The sequence below is a fragment of the Zalophus californianus genome, chromosome 6, assembly GCF_009762305.2.
Source record: "Zalophus californianus isolate mZalCal1 chromosome 6, mZalCal1.pri.v2, whole genome shotgun sequence".
In the NCBI taxonomy this organism is placed as follows: Eukaryota; Metazoa; Chordata; class Mammalia; order Carnivora; family Otariidae; genus Zalophus; species Zalophus californianus.
In genome coordinates this window covers 25,186,759-25,194,730 of record NC_045600.1, presented here as the reverse complement: position 1 = coordinate 25,194,730, position 7,972 = coordinate 25,186,759, and the positions used below count along the sequence as shown (strand labels likewise).

The window sequence follows — 7,972 nt, the reverse complement described above, 5'->3', positions numbered from 1 at the left end:
GATATCCACAAAATTTTGGAAGCAGAAGAATAGATGGTCAATTAGCAAATGGCTTCGCTAGTAGGGAAAATGAAATACCAAAATCACTAAAATCCAAGAAGAAACGCAGCTTGCCCCAAACACGAGGCACCAGCACCTTGGGAAGTGAGGGTGGCGATGGGCAGAAACAGGAAGACTGGCTGAAAGGCTTTTTAAGAAGTTAGAGCTCCAAATCCCCTGCTCAACCCTGGTGGAAACTGAGGGGTGGGTCTAACCGTTTGTGCAGCGAGGAGCCCCCTGGTTCTGATACACGCTCAAGTTTGAGAAGCACTGCTTTAGGACATCCAGCAAATTCTATCAAGACACCGCTCTATTCCGGACTCTGTTGAAACCTTGGACCCTGACCTCCTCATGTGATCCGTCTGTGATGGATGAGAGCAAGCCAGGTCACCCTTCTCTCTCATCTCCAGGGACGCTTCAGCTATCCCATCCCTCTCTCTCTGCAGCACAAAGGGATGGAACAAGGGTCCTTTGTGAACCAGAAAGAACATGAATGTCAGGATATCTTTAAAAAGAGTTTCATCTAGGGTCTGTTTGTGCCCACTGGTCTGACTCCATGGCAGCTAAAACGCCCAAGCTTCAGAACTAATGGTGCCAAAGGGACCATGACCCCCAAGAGAAGGGAGGACACAGATAAAATGACCTCAGAACCCAGCCCCAAATATTGTGCTTATTTATTCTATGCCTCCTGCAAAATAGAGTGTTATTTCATTGCTGGCAGATGCAAAGTAATGAGCCCATTGTGTGCTGATCTGGAGTCCATATGTCACCCATTTGTCTTGCAGCCTGACTGGGGGCTCTGCCCCGCTCACAGGAAGCTCTCCTGATAGCCATGCACCATGCAGCCCCGATAATTGCCCTTTACTGGGGGAGGATCCACCAGCACCACCAGAAACACTGTCTTCCCTCCCACAGCCTTCACAACCCTCACCATCCGCCACCCCAACCACCAACAAGCCTGCTGGGGCAGGCTGCTCCTGTGGTTCTCCTGGGAACTCATCTGAGGGGTGCATAAAGCCCAGTGGGCTGCCAAATGAGGGAAGGACACTCTTAAGAGACAGTAGCATACTGAGGTTAAGAGAGGCGAATCAGCAAGGCCTGGGTTCAAATCCTGCCTCTGCCACTTTGCATAGGCATGAACTTGGGCATGTTGCTTCCCCCTCTTCTGGCTGGCTGCCATCTCCCTCCCCACCACCATGGAATGGGGATAGTAAGAACCCCTTCCTCTTGGGGTGCTGTGAGGGCTAAATGAGTTAACCATTATAAAGCCCTTAACACAGCCACACTCCAAATGAGTGCTGGAGGAATGTGCTTGGTGGTGGCGATGGTGAACAGATTCTCTAAGAGCCCCCCTGGAAAGGGAATTAGGGGCCAGAAGATGGAAATGAGGCATTAACTGCAGGCTGAACGAACAGAGGCCAGGAAGGACCTGGCTCCCGAGGACGCCTGCAATCTATGCAGGGCCCCTTCGTGCACCGCGGTCCCATGGTGACTTGATGTGGCTGTTTGTTTTGTGTGCTGACACAAGCACGTCATGGGGCCAGGGGGAAGACCAAAGTGGAAACTCTTTGTCCATGGAAAAACAGTAAGCAAGTGACCGTTTTCCTCCTGTCTTCAATTGCCCAAATCCTTGTCTTATTTACAGGATTCTCACAGGCCCCAGTGGAAGACCATTTCTTTCCTACCACCTGTGATTTTATGCCAGGAGTCACAATGGGGGAATGCTAACAGCATCTCGTGGGTAGAGACCCTGGAGGTTGCCTAGCCTCCTGCCAGGCACAGGGTGCTCCCCACAACACAGGATCATGCAGCCCCAAGTATCAACAGTGCCTAAAGCCAAACGCTGTTGCCAAGATTAAAAGGAAGCTCTCCCTTCTCCATGCTCTGCAAACACCTTGTTTGAGCTTGTGTTGGGGTATTGGCCTGACTCTCCTAGATATGCTAGTTAGCTAGTGGCGTCCTGGTACAGCCGGAAGGGCCCGGGTCCTGACTCAGCCACCCGCTGGCTAAAACCCAGAAACAGTCATTTAGCTTCTCTGAGACCATTTCCTCATTTGAAAAATGGAGAATTAGAATCCTAATTTACAAGCTTAAGGGCAGGGTTACATAGAATGTTGTGCAGAACCCCTGGCACATGGCAAGTTCCCACCAAGTTATCGGGACGCGTTTCACTAGATACAACCCAGAAGGTCAAGTAATGTCCTGCATACGTCTGCAACTTAGGCTATGCCATGCACATAGTAGGCGCTCGGAAATTGTTGAACTAAAGTGAAGTGTTCCCTGGAAGCCAAGGATTAAGAAATAAACCCAGCCCATCTCGGGGACCTATACATGGCCCCACAGATTTAAATGGTTTTGATTTAGTCTTCAGGATACACCAACATCCCTGCCCCTGTGTCTTCCTGTCACCAAGTCCCAGGCCCTTCCAGTGAGCAGGGAGACTGACACTGGTCTTTCCATTCTTTCTGGGACTGCCAGAGTCTTGGCCACTGCTTGGGGCCATTCCTGGCTGAGCAACTCAATAACCCACCACCAGCCAAACATCTGCTCTAGTGGAGGCAGAAGAAAGTCAAAGGAAATGCCAGTTTCCTAACAGGAGGGATGCAAGCCTGGAGAAGTGTGATCTGCCTGGAAAATGAGAGTGGTCATCCTCCAGTCCTTCAGATTGAATGGAGACTTCCTAAACACATACTCAGTCCACACCCAACGGCTGACATAGCTCGGCTACACCCGGGAGCAAATGTGAACAAACCATCTCTACCTCTTGCCACTGCAAAGCTTTCCAAGGCTCATCTACTACCCCTTTTCTCCTGCTGATGAAGACATCAGGGAAGGCCTACTGGGCCAGGAGGGAGACCTGACTGCAAGTCTGATCCCTGTCTCTAACAGGCTGTAATTCAAAGGAAGTCCTGTTAGTTCACTGAGCCTCAGTTTCCCATCTGTGAAATGAAACCTGCAAAGCTCTCTACGGTTCTTTCTGGCTCTGATAGCCTATGCTCTTTCTATGGCCAGTCGTGGCTTGGCTCCCACAGAGACCTGCTGAATGCCATACAGACAAGCCCTGATGCAGTCCAAGGGCAGCCCTTCTGTTCTCCAGGGTCGGGATCTCCTATTACTGTACGAGGTGGCCCACAGAGAATGGCAGGGGACACATATCTCCCCCACTGTTCAAGTTGTTTGGAATGGACACAATGAGCCCTGTCCCTTCACAGCGCCCCGAGGCCAGGCCAGGCTGCCCAGGAAGTATCAGGCAGGGACTCAGATTGCAAAGATACATGGCGACACAGACATTCTGCAAGCCCACAGGGATCTAGGCCAAGAATAGATAATGCTTCTACCAAGCATAATCATAATTGCTAGGTATCTAAGAGCTCACTGTTCCAGGTACAACACTGTTCTTAGCTGCTTCCTCCAAATCCCTTGGTAAGGAATCCAGACACAACCATTTCGTAAAAGGAGAACTCCACTCCCAATCCCTTCATCTGTTTTATCCCTGAATCCCCCTTCCCTCCAGGCCCCCAGTCCTCTCACTGAACTCACATCAGCTCCAGGGTGATCCCTGACACACTAAGGACTGCCTGTCACCTCCACAGAGCCTTCTTCCCTCCACAAATCAAGCACCATGCCCCTGTCTGCTGGCTGCCCTGCACTCTTGACTATGGATAGGTGCTGGGTGGCGAAGGGGAAAGAGTCAGAAATCTGGAGTTGGAATCCCAGCTGTACCAACTTGGACAAGTTTTAATCCTTATCCTCCTTGCATCTCAGTTTGCTTCTCTATAAACTGGTGTCAGCAAAACTCACTTTGAACAGTGTCCTGAGGATTAAATGACGCTGCATAGGAAGTGCCTGACCTACACTAGGTACTCAGAACAGGCAGTCTTTTTATAAGGATTTCCCTGGCTTGCTGAATAAGGCAGGCCCAGGCACAAAACATGCAAACAGTTTGAGAAAGAAGTGATTTAAAACCAAAAGTTCTTTCGGTTTTGGATTGGATTCTCTTTGGGTTAAGGAAGAGTTGACTTGTTCTTCCCTAAGAATTTTGCATTTGATCAGATAGATGCCACATCCGTGGAGAGTTCTGATATTACCATAAGGACCCTGAGGTCAGACACACACACACACACACACACACACACACACACACACACACACACACACTCAGGTTTTCAGGTTGTCTGAAGCAAATCACTTCCCTAGCCAGACCAGATTGTCATGGTTCTCCAGCACAGCAACACATTAACATCACCTGGGGAGGTTTTCCACCCTAAGGGTCTGCCAGCCCCATCCCAAACCACTTTCACCAGGGTCTTTGCTAGGTGGAGCTTGGATAGCAGTACTTCTAATAGCTTTCTAATAATTCTAACATGAGATCCACTGGACAGGCTCGCTCTGAAGTCCCTCTCAGCATCCTGGTGCCTACAACAATGTATGATTCAAAACTAGACACTTCATGTATGCTTGATGAATAAGTTCGTGAAGATTTTGACTCGGGTTTTTTGCTATTTCCCTATTCACGATGTATGAGGTAAAAGAACAAACAGTTAGATTGCAAATTAAGAATCCTGGAGCGGTGCTATCCAATAGAAATTTCTGCAGTGATGGAAATGTTCTATAATCTGTGCTGTTCAACCCAGTAGCTATAAGCCACATGTGGTTCTTGAGCCCTTGAAATGTGGCTCGTGTGACAGAGAACTGGATTGTTAGTTTTCTGTCATGTGAATCACATAGCCATGTGTGACTTCGGGCCACCTTATTGGACAGTGCAGACATAGAGTGTCTGCCTTTCACAAACGTACCTATAGCCATGCCCCTCCATGCCCCTCTTTTACTAACAATGCCGTTTTCATTTAGGGCAGTCCCCTGCCCCTACTGCCTGAGGTCTTTTGGGGGCAGCTCATGAAGTTGCCCTGCCCTCTTCCAGCCGAGGGGTGGGCCCAGAACCCCAACTCCGTCAACCAGACTCTCCTTTCCAGGAATCTAACTGTAGCTTCAGTGTTGCAAGAAAATGAGTTGGAGCAGGTTAATACCAATGTGGATTCCCTAAGACACTGTGTATTCGTTTCCAGAACATTACTCCCTAGTGTGACAGTAATAAGTGAGATATGATGTGACCTAGGCATCATTATCATCATCATCCCTATCATCATCCAAGTACATCAGCAGTACCTAGCAGCCCTGGCATGCTGGCTCCTAAACCACGTACTTAAGCTGCCTACCTTCCCTGTGCATCATTTCTCCATCTGTAAAATGGAAATTAACTCATCCAAATTTCTTCCAGAGTTTTTGTAAAGGTGGCAAAAGAATTAGCCATAAGAGCTTTGAGCCAAATGAGGGAGTGACCAAAGTGTCACCAGAGGTGTTGTTTCCTGGGTCTAGGTATGGGGAACCGTGGGAAGGTTTGATGCAGGACCCAAGATCTGGGCCCCGTTCACAAGCTCTGTGACCCCAGGCAAGACACTTGTCCTTGCTCAGCTTTCTGCTAAAATGAGATTAAGGCACATCCCTCTCTAGTTTCACCATTTTCTCATTGATTTGTATGCTCCTCCCACCTTGCCTGACACCCGTCTCCTCCTTCTACGAATATATCCCAGAAAACTCTAGGCTAGATCATGCTGGCCTTGTATCCAATTCATTTCTTCTTTCCCCAGTAACCCACTTAACTGGCAAGTTGCCCTGGGTATGCACTCTCATAGCTTCCTGGACTAAGCCTCTGGCAAAACACTTTACTAGAATCATGTTTAACCATCTCCTCCAGTAGTAGACCATAAGCCTTACCAGGGCAAAGCTCACGTTCCTCTTGTTCAGCACCGTGTCCCCAGTGCCTCGTACAGAGCCAGGCACATAGAAGGTGCTCAGTAACTATTTCCTGTTAGAATGTTTGAATAAAGACTCCAAATCCATTTTATTATTTGTCATTTCAGGAAGTGTCGTTTCACAGAATTAATCATCTAATGCTGCATAACAAAATACCCCAAAACTTACTGGCTTAAAACAACAATGATCGCTTCTTATCTCTTGTTTTCTGTGGGAGAGAAATTCAGACAGGGCACAGCAGGGTTGGCTTTATCTCTGCTTCTTGTCTGCGACCTTGGCTGGAAGACTCAAAGGCTGGTGGTGGAATAATCTCAGTTCACCACTTATCTGATGAGTGATGCTGGTTGTGAGCTGAGAGCCTAGCTGGAGATGTCAGCCAGAGCACCTCCTGTCCTCTCTCCATGTGGTGTGGGCTTCCTCACAGCAGGGTGGCTAGGTTCAAGGGTGGCTGTCCTGGGAAAGTAAGAAAGAGACAGGAGGAACGTCTCTTTTTTATGACTTCAGTTTAGGAGTTAGATAACATCACCTCCACTACGTTCCGTTCATTAGAACATCAGTCACTAAGCCCAGCCCACAGTCAAGGGGAGGGGAATTAGCCAACATCTTTTGAAAAGAGAAGTGGTAAAGAACTTGCAAACATGTTTAAACTACCACAACCACTTAGCTAGTGCAAGAGGCCAAGGGCAGGGTGAAAAGTAAGTGTCTAAAGAAGGTTTCGGTTCAAATTATTATCCGTGTGAGCTTGAAGGAATTGCTCTCTGAGAATCAGTTTTCCCACCTGTACAATGAGTAGGTTGCAGTTGTTGGCGCTTGGTGGTTTTCATGCTTGGAGTCTTCTTGCCTCAGTGAGCTTAAGAGGAGCGCCTCTTAACTAGCTTTCTTGAAGTCCCGTGACCCTTCCCATCACTCATCACCCTTGGTTTCTGACCCCGGAGGCAGCAAGAGGTAGCTACTGGAGCTCAGGGGACCTAGGAAGTTCAACACCAGGGATAACTTTAGGGAACGGAGGAGGAACCACTGAGCACCTCCTGATTCTCCAAGGCCTTCTCTGTCCCAGCCCAGGTGTAGAAACCTCAGCTTGTCAGAGACGGGGTGGTGAGAAATGCAGCAGTTACAGACCTGAACAATCCACATATGCGGGCTGGCAGGCCAGAGCCCAGGAATCTGCATTACCCCAGCCCCCACCCCCACAAGACTGTCATTCATACTAACTCCTGGTGGGAGAGAGGAGAGAAGTCTCAAAGCGCCCATGGCTATCTGTCTCCTTTCGGAAAGTTCTTTCCCTCTGCTCCCTCTTCGCGCTTTTTCCGCGTTACTGCTCTGTGGAGGGGGAAGAAAAGTTTGCCTTGGGTCTCCGCAGTCCTGGGCCCATACACAGCAATGGGCTGTACTTTCTCCTTCTTCTGAGCCGGTTGGACCCTGCAGGACCGTCGCCTCACACTCCCACGGGACGCGCGGTTCCCAAACCCTGGTGCGCAGCGGCCCCTCTGCCCCGGGGCACGAGGGCGTCCACCGCCGGGTCCAGGGAAGCCAACTAGGGGCGAACCCCGCGCCTGCCCCTCCCACTGGTGGAGGTCTTGGGGTGGAACTGGGTGGCTTTTAACCCTTTCGCTTCCAGAAGTCGTGACCCTAACCCCCAGATGTCTTCCTTTAAGGAGCCCGCATGCCAGGAGGACTCTGCGCTCACCCGGGGTGACGAGCTCGGCTGATACATGGGGAAACCGAGGCCCACTGAGGGAAGCGATTTGTAGGATGTCCCGCAGGAAACTAGACTCTGACTGCTGTCTAGAACCCGGTCCTCCAGGCCGGAGCTCTCGCTCCTAACCCCCTGAGGGCCCCTGCGAGGTGCTTCCTTTAGGAAATCCCCGACCGCGGGCCTCCCGAACCCGGCATCTCCGTGCAGTTTGCGCTCCGCGCAGTTTGCCCTCCGTGCAGCACGCTGCGAACTTCCTCCGCGGCTCCGCGCCGGCTTCGCAGCGCCCTGACAGAGAGGTGAGAGCCGAGCGGACGACCCCTTGCCTCCTAGCGATAACCTGGGGCGCAGGGCGGGCCGCCAGAGGCTGAGGGCCCGGCGGGAACGCGCTGGCCCTTTAAGGGGGGGACGGAGCGCATGCGCGGC

The 7,972-nt window shown here is 50.5% G+C and overlaps 1 long non-coding RNA gene across 1 annotated transcript; it reads right to left on the bottom strand.

Moving 5' to 3' along the window:
• Window positions 1-5,935: 5,935 nt before the first annotated feature.
• LOC113909778 lies at window positions 5,936-7,794 on the bottom strand. Its single transcript, XR_003515811.2, has 3 exons — window positions 7,541-7,794; window positions 6,632-6,821; window positions 5,936-6,306 (listed from the first exon to the last, which is right to left on the bottom strand). It is a non-coding gene; the product is annotated as an uncharacterized LOC113909778 (long non-coding RNA).
• Between the last annotated feature and the right edge of the window lie 178 nt (window positions 7,795-7,972).